Source organism: Microtus oregoni, unplaced genomic scaffold (genome assembly GCF_018167655.1).
Source record: "Microtus oregoni isolate MIOR12 unplaced genomic scaffold, Mior012 000001F_ref0000356, whole genome shotgun sequence".
Taxonomy (NCBI): domain Eukaryota; kingdom Metazoa; phylum Chordata; class Mammalia; order Rodentia; family Cricetidae; genus Microtus; species Microtus oregoni.
Genome location: NW_024543060.1, coordinates 77710516 through 77729338, shown reverse-complemented (window position 1 = coordinate 77729338; position 18823 = coordinate 77710516).

Below are 18823 nucleotides of genomic sequence, written 5' to 3'. Positions count from 1 at the left end.
TGCACATAACATGCAAAAACAGAAGTGAGATTCACTCTCTGGGAGGAGGAAAGGACAAATCACTAAGGAAAAATGAGATGTATGGAGTGTATTAATATGGCCATAGTATGTTGACATATTTGAATAAAAATGTCTTCAGGAAACAGATGGGTATATACAATTAATGTTTACAACCATTAGCTCAGATAAGACCATGATGGGGACACCCACTGAAACAACTTATTTGAGCTAATGGAAGCCTTCCAATTCCAACATGAAAGTAAGGGAAGCAGCCTAGGACAAAACTGGGTCCTCTAAATGTGGGTGACAGTTGTATGGCTGGGGAAGTCTGTAGGGCCACTGGCAGTGAGATCAGAATTTATCCCTTCTGCTTGTTCTGGCTTCTTGGAACCCATTCTCTCTGAAGGAATATCTTGCTCAGCCTAGATATAGGGGAAAGGGCCTTGGACCTGCCTCAAAGCAATGCGCTAGGCCTTGTTGAATTCCTATGAGGAGCCTTAACCTCTCTTAGCATTGGATGGAGAGCAGAAGAGGGGATGGAAGGGGAAAGGTGGAGGGAGCAGAAGGGGAGAGAGTGTGAAATGGATTTGGTGTAAAATGAAAAAGGATAGTGTTTTTCAAGACAAATTTTTAAAAAAGTTATAAGTTTTCATAATAATGACACTAGAAGATTAAGGTAGTTGTAGGTTTTGTTTTAAATAGACAAAGTGTGAATCTCCAATGAGGTTCACATTTCTCTCTGTGTTCAAAATCAATTCTGCTGCATAAATATATTGATTTTTTTCAACTCATGATCCTATATTGGATAATATGCTGCATTTTACTCTTTGTTTTTTGTTTTAATTCCTCCTTTCGCAGTTGTCTCAGAGTTTCCATTGCTGTGACAAAACACTGTCACCAAAAACAATTTTGAGAGGAAAGAGGTTCCTTCAGCTTATAGTTCAACAGCACATTTTACCACTGAATGACATCAGAGCAGGATCCTGGAGGTAGGGCTGATGAAAAGACCATGGTGGAGTGCTAGTTACTAACTTTCTCCTTAGGGGTTGCTCAGCTTTCCTTCTTGTAATAACATCCAAGTCTTCAACCCTGGTGTGGCATTGATCCCAGTAAGCCGGGCACTTTCAAACCAATCAATACAACATATATTACATAGTGATATATGTATATCATATTTACAATATACACATATATACATAAAATAATGTATCAAGCTTTTTTGTTTGGGCCACCAACCAGCTCCCAAATTATGACACAGAATCTTCTTAGTTTGAATGCTCAAACTAGCTTAGGCTCTTTTTCTGACTAGGTCTTTTAACTCATTAACTTATTTCTCTTTATGTACCTTTTGCCTCGGGCTTTTAAATTTCTGTATATTCTATTTGTTTTAATTTCACTGTTTCTTGTGTCTGCTAGTTGCCATCTGCCTGACTTTTGACCTGGGGCATCATCTCCCTTATGTTCTCCTCCTCCTTCTCTCACTAGTTTTTCTCCTCTCTCCGTCTCTCTGTCTCTCTTTCTCTCTCTCTCTCTCTCTCCTCAGTTTCTCCTATTTATTCTCTCTGCCTGTCACCCTTCCCTACCCATTCCTGCGTAGTTATTGGTCATTCAGCTTTTTTATTAGACTAAACACATGCCTTAGGCAGGCAAGGAAACGGATGCAACGTATCTTTACATAATTAAGCACACATCCTTACATCATTAAGCAAATGCAAGATAAGACTTTATTTGTTGGTTATGGTTTGTTTTAAACTAGTAGTATTGAGTTAAATTTTAATAGCATCAATTTCCTGTACATGTTTCTGGATATTTTATGTTATGTTTCCGTATTCAAGTTTTTGTCACATATTAAATATGTGTCTTATGATTCTTTCTGTTTGCTTTCTACATCATGATACCATCTATTGTTGAGACTGTAGCAAAACTTCATAGTCACCATTTGGAGGAAAAAAGCATTAGTGCATTTGATCTCTGGAAGTACACAGCTCTCAGAGTGTGACACCCTAGGGGAGTATTAGGTAATCTGGGATATACATGAGGCTGACATCATTGTACGGAGGTTGCCAGCCAATATTTAGAGTGTCAAATGCTCAATAATTTTGTTTTAGAGTCTGCTTACAGTCTCTAATTTCTCCAACTCTGCAAAATACACAAAAGAATAAGGTCCAGAAAGAATTTTTGAGCTTCAAAAATGCTTCAAATGTAGTTGATGTTTATGCTTGTGAATGTTCTTTTTTTTTTTTCTTTTTTTTTTTTTTTTTGTAAATAAAGATCCCATTCTAGAACTCCCGGAAGTTCCTCTAAAGATTATGGGGTTTTTTTTTGTATTTTTTTTTATTAAGAAAAGAAGAAAAAAAAACATAAACAAAAAGCAAGTTTCCACCTCCTCCCAGCCTCCCATTTCCCTCCCCCTCCTCCCACCCTTCTCCCCCTCCTCCCACCCTTCTCCCCCTCCCCCCACTCCTCTCCCCCTCCCTCTCCAGTCCACAGAGCAGTCCGGGCTCCCTGCCTTGTGGTAAGTCCTAGGTCCTCCCCCCTCCGTCCATATCTAGGAAGGTGAACATCCAAACTGGCTAGGCTCCCACAAAGCCAGCACATTAAGTAGGATCAAAACCCCGTGCCATTGTCCTTGGCGTCTCATCAGCCCTCATTGTTGGCCATGTTCAGAGAGTCCGGTTTTATCCCATGCTTTTTCGGTCACAGTCCAGCTGGCCTTGGTGAGCTCCCAGTAGATCAGCTCCACTGTCTCAGTGGGTGGGTGCACGCCTCGTGGTCCCGACTTCTTTGCTCATGTTCTCCCTCCTTCTGCTCCTCATTGGGACCTTGGGAGTTCAGTCCAATGCTCATGTGTGGGTCTCTGTCTCTATCTCTATCTATCACCAGATGAAGGTTCTATGATGATATGCAAAATATTCGTCAGCATTGCTCTAGGATAGGGTCATTTCAGGTTCCCAATCCTCAGCTGCCCAAGGAACTAACTGGGAACCTCATCTTGGGCACTTGGGAGCCCCTCTAGGGTCAAATCTCTTGCCCACCCTAAAGTGGCTCCCTTATAAAGTTTATGTTTTATCAAACAACTTTAATGGAAAATTTTCATGACAGAAGTTAGGACTCAGAAAAAAATTGTTAACACAGTAAGGGCATCCTAAAACTAAGGTCTCATTTCACAGATTAAAATATTGAAACTAATAATTTTAATTATTTGTCATATATTTTATATAAGTGATGAGGCAATATTTGAAATATGCCATAATTATTAAATTGCATTGATTCCGTTCTTTTTCGCTTACTTATTATCACTACCCTAGAAAATTTATAGAAGCATCAAAATACAAGCTACATAACTAACGATTTTTGCTGTATAGCTGTGCCTAATTTTGCACAATTATTCCTTGTTATATAAAAATGAATATTGACAAAATAAAAACTTACCAAATAAATATTATGTAACACTCACTGCATAGCAATCACTGATTAAATATTTGTCTTCTCTTTTTATAGAAGTCATTCATCCCTTAACTTCAGTACCTTCCTTTCTCAATGTTAAGTTCATATACTTAGTAACTTCATTTTTATTCTTTTCAACCCTTCCTACTGTCTCTCTCTGTCTCTGTCTCTCTGTCTCTCTCCTTCCTGGGTTTTGAGTTATCAGGGAACCACATATTATAATCAAACAATAATCCTTTATTTTTAGTAAATGTACAGTATAATGTTTTTACTGAGTGTTTTACAGTATTAATGTATGTTGTTTCAGATACATAATTCAAAAGAGTTTCTAAGTAACTTTTTATGATTTTTTTTTTTTACTGTTGTGTGTTTGGTTTGGTGGGTTTTGAAGTGCTGGGGATTAAACACAGAACATTGCAGATAGTCAGCCATCGCTTTCTCTCCTATCGTCTAAAAAGTTCTGCAGAATTATTTTTAAAGAAAGATTCTGGGATGTAAGTTAAAAACTTAAGGTAAAAATTACTATGGTAATGTAAAACTAATATTGTAAATGTCCAAGTTTTAAATAACTTCAACAGATTTTAAATTTCCATTTACAGATTTTAATTTCCAAGCAATATGTACAGAAATTCCATAGAAAATTTCTAGACTCAGAAAAATAATACAACCAGGAAGTTGTGACTCAAATAATTTATATCATATAATAAAAATTACAATAAAATGCCAAGATTTTTGTATTTAAACTTGTCAGTTAAGTATTTTCATGCCATTTATAAATGCACTACAATGATTTCTTTTTGTTATTTCTGGCTAAAAATTTGAATCTCATGATAAAATGATGAGAATGAACACATGTTCAAAAAGAACAAAATTTATGAATCTTTGTGTGCACATATATGATTAAAATTAATTTAAATGGTAGTTCTTTGGAGATTTACCTTAGAATGTAGTGTTTTAGTCATAAACTGAATGATATTTTCATTTTCTGTGATATCTTAAAGTATTCAATTTGAAGGGAGGAGAATTGTTGAACAAATATTTCTCAAAGTAATTTTTTATGTCACACGAGACATGATTATAGCATGACATTGAAACACAATCCTCATGAACATATAGACTTGTTTTTTTCAAATCTTTCTCATTTTATTGTTGTAATTTCAAAAGTTTCTTCATCTGAAGCAAAAATTAATAAACGTCTGCTTACTAACCACACCACACTTTAAAATGAAGCAAATTTTTATCTATTTATGGGGAATTAAAGCAAACATATTTGTCTTTGTGGTAATATAAGGTTTCCCCTTACTGCCTGTCACATAACTTGGGGAAAAAAGTGGTTTTTCACAGAATGTTACCAATTGCTTACATATATCTATTTTGGGGTGGGCATGGGGAGGGAGTACGGGAAGGATTTATTTGTTACATGTCCAAATCACAGTTAATCATTGAGGCAAGTCTGGGCAATCAGTCTAAAAGAAATAGAAATCACTGAGGAATGGTGCTTACTGGCTTGCTTTTCATGACTTGCTCAGCCAGGTTTGTTAGACCACCCATGGCCACCTGCCCACAGTGGGCTAGGTCCTTCTACATCAATTATCCATCAAAAAAAATGTCCTTCCCACTACATGGCTATATTCTAATCTACTGAAGTCAATTTCTCAATATAGGTTCCCTCTTCCTAATTTACTCTAGTGTGTCAAGCTGGAAAAACTAGCCAGCACCCGGCCTTGCACAAACCCAAGAGCAGTGGTGTAAGAATCAGAGATGCAGAGAGGTCTAGTGACCCTCAATTATGGGAAACAAACCTGGGCCAGACTTCATACATGTGACAAACTTTCCTTAACTCTATAGAAGAGAAGAAAAAGGTTTTCAATATTCAAGACTTTTAGTAACTTGGTGAGTTTGAGAGATCTACTTCACCTTTTAAAACCCTGATTTTACCAGAAAAAACTTCATAATACTTTGCAATGTTAAAAATCTTGCAAAAGACATGACTTTAATAAATAAGTATATGTAATATTTATATAGTTATTTTACATGTTATAACATTGTCATATATTATAACAATGATAACATTCTCATATACTTTATAGCAATTATATATAATAGGTGTTATTTATGTTTTCAAGTATAATTTTGAAACTTGAGGTGAAGTATAGTGGCAGAATGTTCCGCAGAAACTAAAATAAAGGCTTAATAAGGAAATATTTTACCTTCTGATATTTGTAAGCTGGGCAATTCTAGAATAGAATAAAAGGAATGGGAAGATGACTGTTGGGGAATGTTGTTTTCAGGTGTGTGACTTTAGTTTATGCTCCATTTCTATAACTCTGTGAAACTGTTACTGTGCCTGTCTAAAACACCTGATGGTCCTAATAAAGAGATGAATGGCCAATAGCGAGGCAGGAGAAAGGATAGGCAGAGCTGGCAGACAGAGACTACAAATACAAGGAGAACTGAGGGAGAAGGAAACGAAGAAAGAGAACACAAGGTGGGGAGGACATTAGGGGCCAGTTATCCAGCTACACAGCAAGTCACAGAGAAAGAAGAAAAGTAAGATATAACAAATAAATAAAGATAAATGTCTAGAGGCCAAAGGTAGTTGGGATAATTTAAGAAAAGTTGGCTAAAACAAACCAAGCTAAGGCTGGGCTTTCACAAAAAAGAGTAAGCTTCCATGTGTAATTTATTTGGGAGCTGAGTGGTGGGCCCCTCAAAAAGCCAAAAGAATGAAACTTCATACAGCAAATGAATATAGCTGGATGGTAGTGCATATATTATTCTCATGGCTTCCTCTGAATTTCCAAGGAGTATGATATACAAACAACTATGATTATCAACTAAGACCACAAAATAAATAACAAGGGTTAGAAAGTTGTACTACTTCTGACATCACATAAAGAGCAAGAAGGGAATTTAAAGTACAGCCCTTTCCCTCACCAAAAAGTCTCTTCATACAGTAAATCGAGATGACTACAGAAGGTTACAACTCGTCAACATACATAGACTAATTAACCATCGGGTGCCTACACTTATTTAATCAATATATTTGTAATGAAGTGACTAAACTTAAGGTTCAGCAAACATCATGGAAGAGAGGTTGAAAAACTTATAGGAGCTAAAGGAATTTCATGAGGTACTGTCTTCTACAAAGGAATGTATAAATATTTTGAAAGATGACAAGGAGCAGGAAGGCGGAGCTTACACAGGGAAGAGTTGGGGGAGGGATCATCAGTGAATACATATTGTATTAAATTTCCAAAAATTTAGTAAAATTATTACAACATTTTAAAAAAGAAATCTTTAAATGAATGTCTTTATCTTAGACTATGTTTATTTACTTTGGAAAGGCTGTCCTATTTTCATTTTAATAAACAATGTCATTTATGTATTATTATTTCAATAATGTTAAAGTAATTGTACTTCATCTAATGAAGAAAAATATTTGATAGCAATGCATCCTTACCAACTTTCTTAATCTATTTTTTAGACTCAAGCATTTCCTTTAATTATTCATCATTATTCTAGGAAGAGCAACATGGTTTGAGTCAAAGTTGGATGTGGATCCAATATTGCCACATTTGGCTGAGAAAAAATTTATAATAACACAACATGGGAATTAAACAATGATTTACTATACTGGTGTCTTGATTTGATGAGACATCTTCAAATTATTTTTAGTAATTTAGGCAATGCATGTCACCAAGTAACATTTCTCATTGTTTTTTTATAAAACAAAATTGAAAACATATGAATATAATTACACTTAACAAAACATTGACATTAAAAGTTTATGAACTACATGTAGTTTTATGAGATTCAATACTTTATAGAAGGTTCATGACTTTTTAACTAGGCATTAGGTTTCCTAGTAAGACTATTTTAAGCTAAATAGGATAACATAAAATTCACTAGAATGAAGAATTATATCTTAATCACACAATAACCTTATGGATTTACATAAGACAGTTTGGAAGAGTATCTATGTTTACAGATGAAAATGTGCAAACAAAATTTAAAGAGGGATCCTAAAGAAAGAACCAACTCCCTGTTTTAGACTTAGTTCATCATCTAACTCTTTGGCAGAGTTAACGTGCTGGTTGTGTTTCACAGTCTGGCTTTGGGCACTGTTAACAAACCTATAGCATGTATAATTAAGGTCCACACAGAGAAGTGTGCTTGAATTCTATTATGTTTTGTTTGGAAAGATCAAACTCTAACACAATTTAAGTCCCATCAAAAGCAGTGAACTTTCCACTGACTTTAATATGTACAGTTTAACAGAGACCTCTAAATGGGAAATTCTATGGACATAAATTGAAGAAGAGGGTAACTAATATCAGTGGGTGCTACCTGAAAATACACATGACATATTGGATCCTGAACAATAATTATTTATTTTCACAGATCTGATGGTCGACAAAAATCACAATCAAGATTTAATTTTTAAAACAAATTAAACAAAAAGATGAGATTTTCACTTTGACTGGAAAGGTGTTAGTGATGAGCTAAGGTAAGCCTTACCTCTCTACACCATCAGAATACAAAATTTTTTCAGAACACCATTGTACAGTGTATGAAGAGCAATATTGCTTTTCTTAGAAAGAACCTTATTAAGACATATTATTGTTTCTTCTCAATAGTATTGTGTTCCATAGTTTCTGTTTCACATTTTCCATTTTATTCTAAACTTTTTAAATGGATAGTTGACATCTAAATAATTTATAACTTTGGTATTACACACTCTTCTGATTAGTGCAATAATCTATTATTGATTGGTTTCTGAGCTATCCTTGAGGTAAATAACAGCATTGTTCAGTATCTTCACCCTGTATATACTAGTGGTATAGTTATCAGATTTATTATTATTTTCCTGGTGACCTGTCTAATGGAAAATGTGGGATATTGAACTCATCCACAAACATTGTGTTGTTTGCCAATCTATTTTTGCAGATATAACAGTGTTTATTTCATGAAATTTGTTGTCATTTGTAATTAGTGTGTTTAAGTTAGGTTTTTAATGTCCTTTTCATGGATTTTTTATTTAATCACTATGAATTGTGCCTTTTTATCACTTCTCACTAGTTTTTGTTTGAAGCATGTTTTGTCAAAATAAAAACACCTATATTTGTCATTTCTTAGTTCCTTTATCTTGGAATAACTTTTTCAACTTTTGTAGCTATCATCTATGGTTTTTTATTTGTCTTGGAGGCAGCAAGTTGATGGATCCTGTTTTATAATTCTTGTATTATTAGTCTGTGCTTTTTTACTAGAGAATTGAGACCACTAATATCCTGAGTTATGATCAAAAGATGTATATTAATTCTTACCATTTTGTTGAATTTGTGGTTTTTTTCATAGATCTATTTTTATTTATTTTCCTATATTGTTTATTTGTTCCATGTGACCTTTTGGATACATTGTAGTTCAAATTTACATGGACATGAACATATGTACAGAAAGCATAATGCATTAGAAATTATTTTTTGTCAGTTATTTCAGGCACTTGCTGGAGGTTCCAAATTCCCACAGACAATTGGAATATGCACTGTTTCCTGACAGGGATTTTACATATTTATTTTCTGAGAGTATTATAGTTAAAGTTAGTATTCTTAGTAATTTTTATTTTATTTGACCATACACATGCATCCTATTTTAATATCTTTTTTGTAAACTAATTTTTATAATTTACTTTCTTAAAGTAGTAAGTATTAAAATATTTGAATTTTTAACTAATAATTCCAATTAGTCATTTTGATATTATTTCATGTTGTTTTGAATATATAAGAGAATGAATAAATTCAAGGAATACTTGCATATAATTTTATAGTAGATCTAGTAAGATTTGTATGATCTCACCACCCTAACAATTAAACAAAACCTATATACAACAATTTTTATTTTCAAGTATATAATATGTGTTTATTATAGCAAAGGTAACATAGAAATGTAGGAGAAACTATGTATTTTCAATCTTGAAAATAAACCTACAAAATATTCTTGAATATCAAAAATAAGTAAAATTATTAAATGCCTTTTATCTCTAAACCATATTTTCATTTAAAGACTAGATATACTATCTTGAAAGCTACCAAATAAAAAATATTAGGTCTTGTTGAAAGAATATCTATGTTGCTCTCCTGAACATTAATATTTCTAGAAATCCTCACATGTATCTAATTAGTCTGCAATACAGTATACAGAAGGTCTTAAAATTATCTGAAAGTTTCCTGAGGTCCCCTTAGCTATTCACTTCATTTTGCTCATTCTGTTGCTATAATACTTATATGAATGTGGTTTCCAGATATTTTGTGTCTGGGCTACAGTTTTTTCTTTGGTAATCAAGGGATGAGAAACTAGTGTTATGATCACATATGTTCAAATGTCTAGGCTATATTGATTTCAGTCTACACCTGAAACCTAACCCCAACTCTACAACTCAAATAAAAGGCTCATAGGAGAAGACAAATAGTTCCCTTGAGTGCACAATTTCTTCAGGAGATGCAGTTTGTCTTAAATATATGCTGATAATTCAAAGAAACTGTAACACATCTCTTTTGCTCTTTCCAAAGTAACTAATTACAAACAGAAGTAGGATCAGAGCATTTTGTGAAATGGTGGGAAATTGAGCCATATTTCACTGTTGCAGTGTACCCGAGTTGAGCATATGTACTCTTCAATTCATTTTCCTGAAGACTCAACTAGCTGAAAAAAAAAAATGTAGGGAGCAATTTATTGCTTTCCTTCCTTCAAATTTAAAACAAGATGAAAGAAAAGTAGTAAATTGTTTGTCTAGTCCTGGATCTTGAACTTTTGTATAGACATAAGTTAAGGTGAAGAAAAACCTCACCCAAAAGCCAAAATTAAAGCAAGCAAACAAACAAACAAACAAAAGGTCTGTATGCAAAGATCATTTAAATTATTTATGAAGAAATCTTTATATAAAGAGCCTTCCTTTATTTTCAATGTTTGGTTAAGAACATGGAAATTTCTTACTGGTAAAAGGTGAGACTGATTCTTTGAACTTTATGCTGGAGTTTTTCCCAGATTTTGGAAGGTTTGACCCTTGCTGCGTTAAATAATCCTGTTCATAGCACTGATTGCTGCCAAAGACTTGTCGCTTGTCTTGCCTGTGAAGTCTCCTCCCCAGTCTTTTCCTTTCCAGGTTGAAAGCTTATAGGTCTTGACCTGGTCTCCCAGCCTTACTATAGCTGGAAAGACACTAAGAAGCCCAAGTTTTTAAACAACACTGGCTCACATGGACTTCGATTTACCATTGATTCTGGTTAATTTCACATTTGTGCTTCGTTTCCTTTAATATAAACGGGTTGAGTCATGGTAGACGCATAACAATCGTGTCAATGTTCTAAGTGCAGTGTATACTTATAGGTACTGTTGTCTAATAGCCAGTGTTTCCTTCAGTTCCTAAGAACAAACTCTCCATTGGAATATACAATAAGGATTTCAGATGGCTCAGTATTGGTCATGCTTATTGCTTACCATTGTTGTATGAGTTAGCAAAGCTGAATTAAGCTCACTTTTTATTAGGCTGTAAAAGTTCCAGATCATTGAAGATGAATGATGTGGAGATATTTATGCTGTTAGAGACACACTGAATGAACATTATTCTAAATCATAATCTTATCTTACACTTTCAATGTATTGGAACTGAAAATATATATTAATAGTTACTAGTTCTTCTATTTCATTTCGATACTGACATAAGCTCTAAAATCAGGGAGCTTTTCAGATACATTGTGGCATGACAGAGTTCAAGTGTTTCTGTTAGCTGGTGTTGTTACATTTAAAAAAGATTTAAATCATATTTAAGGTTATTTTACTGTATCAAATCTTGCTTCCAAAAAATCCTCATTGGTCTGCCTCTACTTCCTGCCTTGTTGCACCACTAGAACTCTGGGAAGAGGGAAGTTTCAGTCTGCAATCATCACCTGGACAGAGAGGAAGCCAGACACAGAGCAAGCAAGATGTGACTTCCTCACCAAACAAGGTACCAAAACACATGGCTAACTCAGACAAATTTACATTTCAAGTTATAATGTGAGAATTAAACTAAATAGTATCCAAACAATCTATAAGTAAAATAAGGATATATTTTTCTAAATATACAGATTCAATGAAATAACATTAAAGTTCACTGAGTAAGATTGAGTAGGAAATGCATATAAGGTAGATGTGCTAATGATTTGGTGATGAGGCATTTAAAAATGACAAAATGTTCATGCTATCTTATATAATTTGCAACTTAAGTGAAATTCTATTTCTATGCTATAAATAAACCCAAGAATTCATACAGACAAGCAGTGTGCTCCAAATTAAAATTTAACCAGGAGCTCAAAGATGGATGGGATATTGAGGCACCACATAAAATTCCATTTAATATAAAGCCATTTTCAAAAACACACAGAGCAAAACATTGGGCTATTTTTGAAGGACTCATATATAGAATTAGAAGATGAGCAAAATTCCATCTTCTCACTTAAAAATAGTCCTTTAAAGTAGATTAAATTTAAAATCCTCACTTTGTACAAATAATTCATATGCACTCTGGTGTGCTTGAATATTGTATTTGTTCCCTAGGGCTGCTCTAAATTAAGTGCCCCAGTCTGGATATTGAGAGCATGACGTGGATCTCTCAGCATTCTGCAGACTGTAAATCCAAATCACATGTCAACACAGTCACCTCACAGATTCTGGGTAGAACTTTTCTTTGTTTTCTTTCTGATAAGAACTGTTAACCCTTTTGACCCTTTGGATGGAGGATGCCCTCGTCTCAGTCAATAGGTTGTCTACTATATCTTGGAATTTCGAATTTTCTTGTCCAAATGCCTGCCTTCTTCCCTGAGTTCAGCATTTCACCAACAGTCTATGTTACTCTCATATAACATTATTTGAATTTAATAAATTATATCAAACCTAGTTCCAAATTATGTCGTATTTTCATGGACTATGAGGTTGGGCCAGTCTCCCAAGTCTTGAAGAGAAAACAAAAAAAAAAAGACAATATATGTTCACACTTATCATACATGACTACAAAAATGTAACTTAGAAGAAAATATAAGTATTTCAGATGTTATGATACATTATTATTGTCTTAAGTGACTTAAATAATAATTGATGAACTTATTACAACTATATGGTTCTGCATGTGGAAACAATTAACTCTCTGACAGTGACAGTTTTATACTTAAGAAAAATATAAGGAATTCATGTTGCCTAAAGAAACAGCTATATTAAATGGATAATCACATTAAAATGCAGAAATATGAACAATGCATTCATAAAAGATGTTGAAAATGCCTAGAAATTCCAAATCAAGTTTCAATAGAGGCTAAATAGTTATTCATTAAATTGTGAAAAGTGAAAACATCCTATCTCACAATTCTGTCTATAAGAGTGTGAAGAACTACACTCTTCATATTCCTCAAATCAGTATAGATTATTTTAAAATTTGAGATTGTACAGGTGGCTAACATGAGGACACTTATTGTTAAGACTGATATTAGGAGATTATCTGGATCCACATGGTTGAAACAACAAGTCCACTCGTGAAAGTTGTGCTTTGACCTACACACACACACACATACACACACATAAATAAATAAGATGTGAGTCATATATTAAAATAAATATATCTTGACTATCTTATCAAAACACTGATGTCGTGCTGGGTGGGAATTCAGTTCAGTACATAGAGTATTTCTCTAGCATGCAGGAAGCTCCGGGTTTGATTCCCCGCAGCATATAAAACAGGTGTAGGGTCACATGACAATAATCAAGAGATATGTAGGAAGATTAGAAATTTAAGGTCATTCTTAACCCTATACAGAGTTTGAGGCCCAGGATACATTTGAGTCTGTCTTGTCTACACACACACACACACACACACACACACACACACACAGAGAGAGAGAGAGAGAGAGAGAGAGAGAGAGAGAGAGACACTTTAATGCAATCATTCAATTTCTTTTGTTTCTAAAACCTTATCTTTTTAAAATCTTGCCTTTAACTGAATGATTAAAAATAATGATTCGTGTTAATGGATTATAGGCCAGCTGAGACATGGAATTTAAAAAAAACTAGATTTTCAGAGCACAGAAGAACAAAGAGTATAAATCTGAGGCTGATTAAGCTTTAGGTTAACAGCTCATTTATTGACACAATCATCTATATGCCATTGACTAAATCCAATCTCTCAGTCAAAAAGGGTGTGCATCCAGTCACCTCACAAGGGAATCTACCACTGTGTGTCAACAACCATTAAAAGGGGACAAGAGGGAGAATATTAGACATTTCATGGATCACAATAGGTTATCTTGACTACAGCTGTATACACACTTTGCATACGTGAAATCAGAGAAAAACAAAATCATTCCAAGTCAATTTCTCTAATCACTTTAAGTTTAAAGTCAAAGATCTTGTGAAAAAACATAACAAGTTTATATTATTTATCCAGGATGCAAAAATTTATGAATTGAATTAAAGTATCCATTCGATATATAGTGATAGAATACAGTAGGGTTTACTGTATTTGTTATTTACAGTAAGAGTACCATCAAATTTAGAAAAATCCAGACTTATGGCAATTAACTGTTCATTTGTTTGTAATGTCAGAAAACCTTGCTGGACAAGTAATGTCAGTCATAAGAAATTATTATTTAATCACTTATAGTGGGAGGATAATTGTGCACTTAACTCTAGGGAGTGAATTTCTTTCGGTCACTTTGTGGTATCTAGGAATCAAAGTCCAGTCACGTGTGTGAGTTCTTCTTTCCAATTGGTATCTCATCAGTCCTAGTATCAGTTTTATCTTTCAGCAGGTTACATAAGAGTGTATTTAATTATTCTGTGGTCTGCTTCCAAACAAAATGTCACCATTTATTGCTCTCTAGTGCTCCTGAAGTAACCCTTGGAGAAGTCCTTAGAAATCAATCCCTTTTCTTGGCTAAATTTAGATACTTATAAATCATGCTTTTGAAAGATGAATATGAATAAATTCTCTCTACTTCACTCTGATAGATAGCTGAAGGCTGTGATGGCTATTGTAATATTAAACCATCTCAGAAAGTGTTTGTTTCACATATTAGAGTATAATTCTCTTAACATTTGAGTGATTCATCTTAGAATTATTACAATCCAGTCTGCTTTCCAAAATCGATGTCCATAATAGTTTGATAGATAATATCTCCCCTCTGTTTTTCTTTAAAGGACATTTGTTTGATTTGATCTGTCCTTCTTACTTTTATAAATCTTTGTGTACTAATGAAACATCTGTTCTTCATCGTAATTAGTTCAGTAAGCTTACTGAAGTGGCTCTCCTGCCATTTCTTTTGTCTGTACTTTCATGCTGTCCGGATTAGAATTTGACAATGGTTTTCTAATTGGAGAGGTAATAAATAATATGGCCTTTCATTTCACTTCCAGAAATGTGTAGGCTCCATACATTTTCTCTAAATTCTTCAGCGAATTGTTCTATTCTTTCCTGAGCATATTCAACTCTTTGGGAATTTTATCCTATGCAGCCACACATTAAACATTTTTCTAGGAAACCATTTATATTACCAGTTTATGTGTACATTTTCTATTGTTATGTTTCATTTGAGTGACATTGGTACACACACTTTATCAGAAACTTAATGTGCAACACATCTAAAAATATTTAATAAGGTATCACACGTATTTCTGAATAAAGCACATAAAAGACTAAAGTGGAAAGTAGGTGGTGCTTCAGTTGTCAATTTGAAATAATTGAAATGCTGGTATCATATACATGAGATGTGCAAATGTTGATTGTTGCCAGTCCTGACAACCTGAGTTCAAGCCTCGGGACCCACATAACTGCAGGAGAGAACTAAACTCCCTCGAGTTGTATTCTAACTACCACCCATAAGCCAGAGAACAAATCTGGTCACATGCACACCACATGGAAGATCAGTAAATAAATGCAAAAAATGAAATTGTATGACAACAAAACAAATCTCAACGCAAAATGTAAAGGTTTTAAATGAATTGTGCATGTTGAACTTCATAAGTATTCCTAAGCTTTTAATATGTAAAAAGAAGATCTACTCCAAAGATTTTAATTCATGTTTTATTTAGATTAAAGGGAAATGTGAAATAATTGACTGCTTGTTTGAAAACTTTCTTCGTGGTTTAGTGTAACCAAAATATAATAGCCAACTAGTAATATCATGCAGTTTAAGGAAATACAAATGCCCAAATGGTACTAAGAATGGATATACTTTAAAACAGATAGATTTTTTTAATTATGCAAAACTAAGAGAACTTGTAAATAACTGAATTTAACTTGCTGCAAACATATCAAGCAATTTGCACTTCATAAACAGTGTGAAAAAATAAACCTTCAAGTCGCAGGAACATTTTGTAAAGAATGTAGCTCTGTGTGTAGTTTAATTAAATTAAATTTGATGATGACATATGAGTAGTTTATAAAAACTAATTATTTAATATGTAAAAAATACTTGCTTAGTGACTAATAGTTCAAAATGTCTAAAATAGTATGAGTCTTTGAACAGATACGTCCTAGGTTTGAAATGCTTTTCATATGAAAAGTGTGGAATCTTTTATTTTATTAGTATTCATTGCCTTTTTACCATCTTCTCATAGAGTAAGTTATGTTCATTATGATTACAGAATATTTCCAAATCTAAACTTTTTATATAATAGGTTTTATGGGCTGGAAATGTAGCTTGGAGTTATGAGTTCCTGCCAGCCATGTGTGAAGCCCTGGGTTCTATCTATATCACTGACAAAAAAATATTACATATGCAATCTTATCAGAAAATTTACCTATTTTCTATGTATTACTTATACTGCTAAAATCAAAGAAGACCTGATGTCACTCTAAGTCAGAACTCTGTCAAATTATAGAATTTGCTTCACATCTAAATTATTTTATTTTTTATCAGTTACGACCGAGACAATCCGGACAAAATCAAGATATTACATTAATATTTTTAATCCATTAATTGCTTAATATGATCTATGAAATGGCAAATACTTTGATGTGTGGTGCCTTAGAGGAGCACAATTATTGATTCTGGATAATTCAGTCCTGCTGGTTCTATTGGTTCCAGAGTAGTTGTGGGTAGACATGCATTCTTCTAAGCTGGGAACTGAACCCTGGTACTCTCCAAGAACAGTACATGTTCTTCCCTACCAAAATGTCACTTTACCCCATACTCAGTACATTCTTCGTCTGGTTGATGTTATGTTGCATATATCCTGAGATAAGGCACTCATTTATTTTGTGGAAATTGTACTGTCCTCTGGAGTATGAAAAGTAAAAATCCTGCCTTTTCATATTAGAATAAGGCAGTTTTGTTATCTTTTTGTTGTTAGAAGATAAAAAGTGACAAAATTCAGGAGTGATGAATCTACAGTTTACACTAGACTTTTTGATATGTTCTAGTCATGAATTCCTCTTCCTATTTGTGTGCTCCTCCTGCTCCTCCTCTACTACTTCTTCTTCCTCCTCCTTCACCACCACTACCTCCTCATCTTTCCTCTCCTTCTCTTCCTCTTCTTCTTTCTCCATTCTCCTTCCTTTTCATTTATGTGTGTGTTTGTGTGCGTAGTATGTGTGTTGTTGTTATGGCACATGTATTGAGGTAAGACAAGTAAATTTGTTGGGCTATTTTCTCCTTCCACATTTATGTGAGTTCAGAGGATCAAAATTCAACACTTGTCTTACTAGGCAAGCGCCTTAACCAGCTGAGACTTCCTGAGAGTTCTGGAATAACTCCAGAGCTAAGCCCCAGAACCATCAACTCAATAGTATTTTTTTTTTTTTTTTGGTTTTTCGAGACAGGGTTTCTCTGTAGCTTTGGTGCCTGTCCTGGAACTAGCTCTTGTAGACCAGGCTGGCCTCTAACTCCCAGAGATCTGCCTGCCTCTGCCTCCCGAGTGCTGGGATTAAAGGCGTAGTTTTTCTATCTTGGAACATTTTATGAATTTAACCATCATCCAATAGCTAACAATCCTCTATTATAACCCCAATAAGGACAAATATGTGCCTTTAGTCATGATTGTTTTTATTATTTTCAGCTATACAGTTTTGGTATTAGCACTAATTTTCTCTCACAAGGTGATTACTTGTCTCAAGATACTTAGGTTTCAATGGACAACCATGCTATCTCTATTGCTGCACTGTTTGCAGCTGTTTATTGGCGGGCAAAAAAGTCCTTTATTCTACAAATCTATGAGAAGAAAGGTAACCAAAGTAGTTGCTTTCCTATGTAAGTAATGTTTTTTGATGTTTCTATGCAAATCCAGCACTGGTACATTGATCATATGGAACTGAGTTTTCCTAAAATTCCTATCTCTGGTGAGAAAATAGGTCTTACTGTATACCCTAAATTTTCTTGTATGTCTCAGCTTTGTTGGTGCCACTATGCCAGAAACTGAATGGATTTAGATACATACATGACATTGAGATGAAAGAAAAATATTAAAGTATTTTTAACTCCTTTGATAACACCACATTGTGCTTATTCACCTCATTTTGTGATAAACATGATTTCTTATGTTTCCACAAAGACACCTCCTAATGTAAATACTCAATCGACACTTTTAAATTAATGTCTTTATAAGTATCAGACTGTTCAGATTATTGTATTTGGAGAGATAATTCTTTAAGATAATTTACTGCAGGATGTTCTATGAGTTATGCATAAAATGCCCCTAAATCTCACCCAGCACGTTTTTTTTTTTTGGGGGGGGGGAGGTTGTAGCTTTTCAAAAAACAGACTCCTAAGTTGAGGGTAAGTTCAAAGGTCAACTGATGAAGAAGCACACCCATGGGAAACCAGTGACACAGTGTAGGAATCAACACAGGAAGAGAACAAAATCAAGAGAAGATGAAAGCTCAAGATGGGTCATGCAGAGGGTAGCTAGATTCTTAGCCCACACGAGACTCTGAAATATAAATTCTACCTCTAAATGGAAGTGACCTAAGGAAAAGGTGCATATTCCTAATTGTTGACATGTGCCTGCAACCCTCCTCAAGGTATGTGAGAAAGGAAAACATTCTCTAAGTTTAACCTTCTTTGGGTGTCAGGAAAGTGGAAACTAAGAGTTCTCTGATTCCTGGTCAGGAGCACACAGAGAATAGTAGAAGGTTCCCAGTAGATTGGGAAGAGGAACACAGCGGCAACACACAAATACTGGATTGTGATGTCACAGGGGTATTAAACTACATTTTTGGGAAGATCTTATTTCCAGGTTTTCTTGTATTTGTAAAATTTTCTCTTATATACCATTTCTTATAATGCATTCCTAATTGAATTCATTGCCACTGAGAGTTTAATCATTCTTCAGTGAGTATATGAACAACACAAAC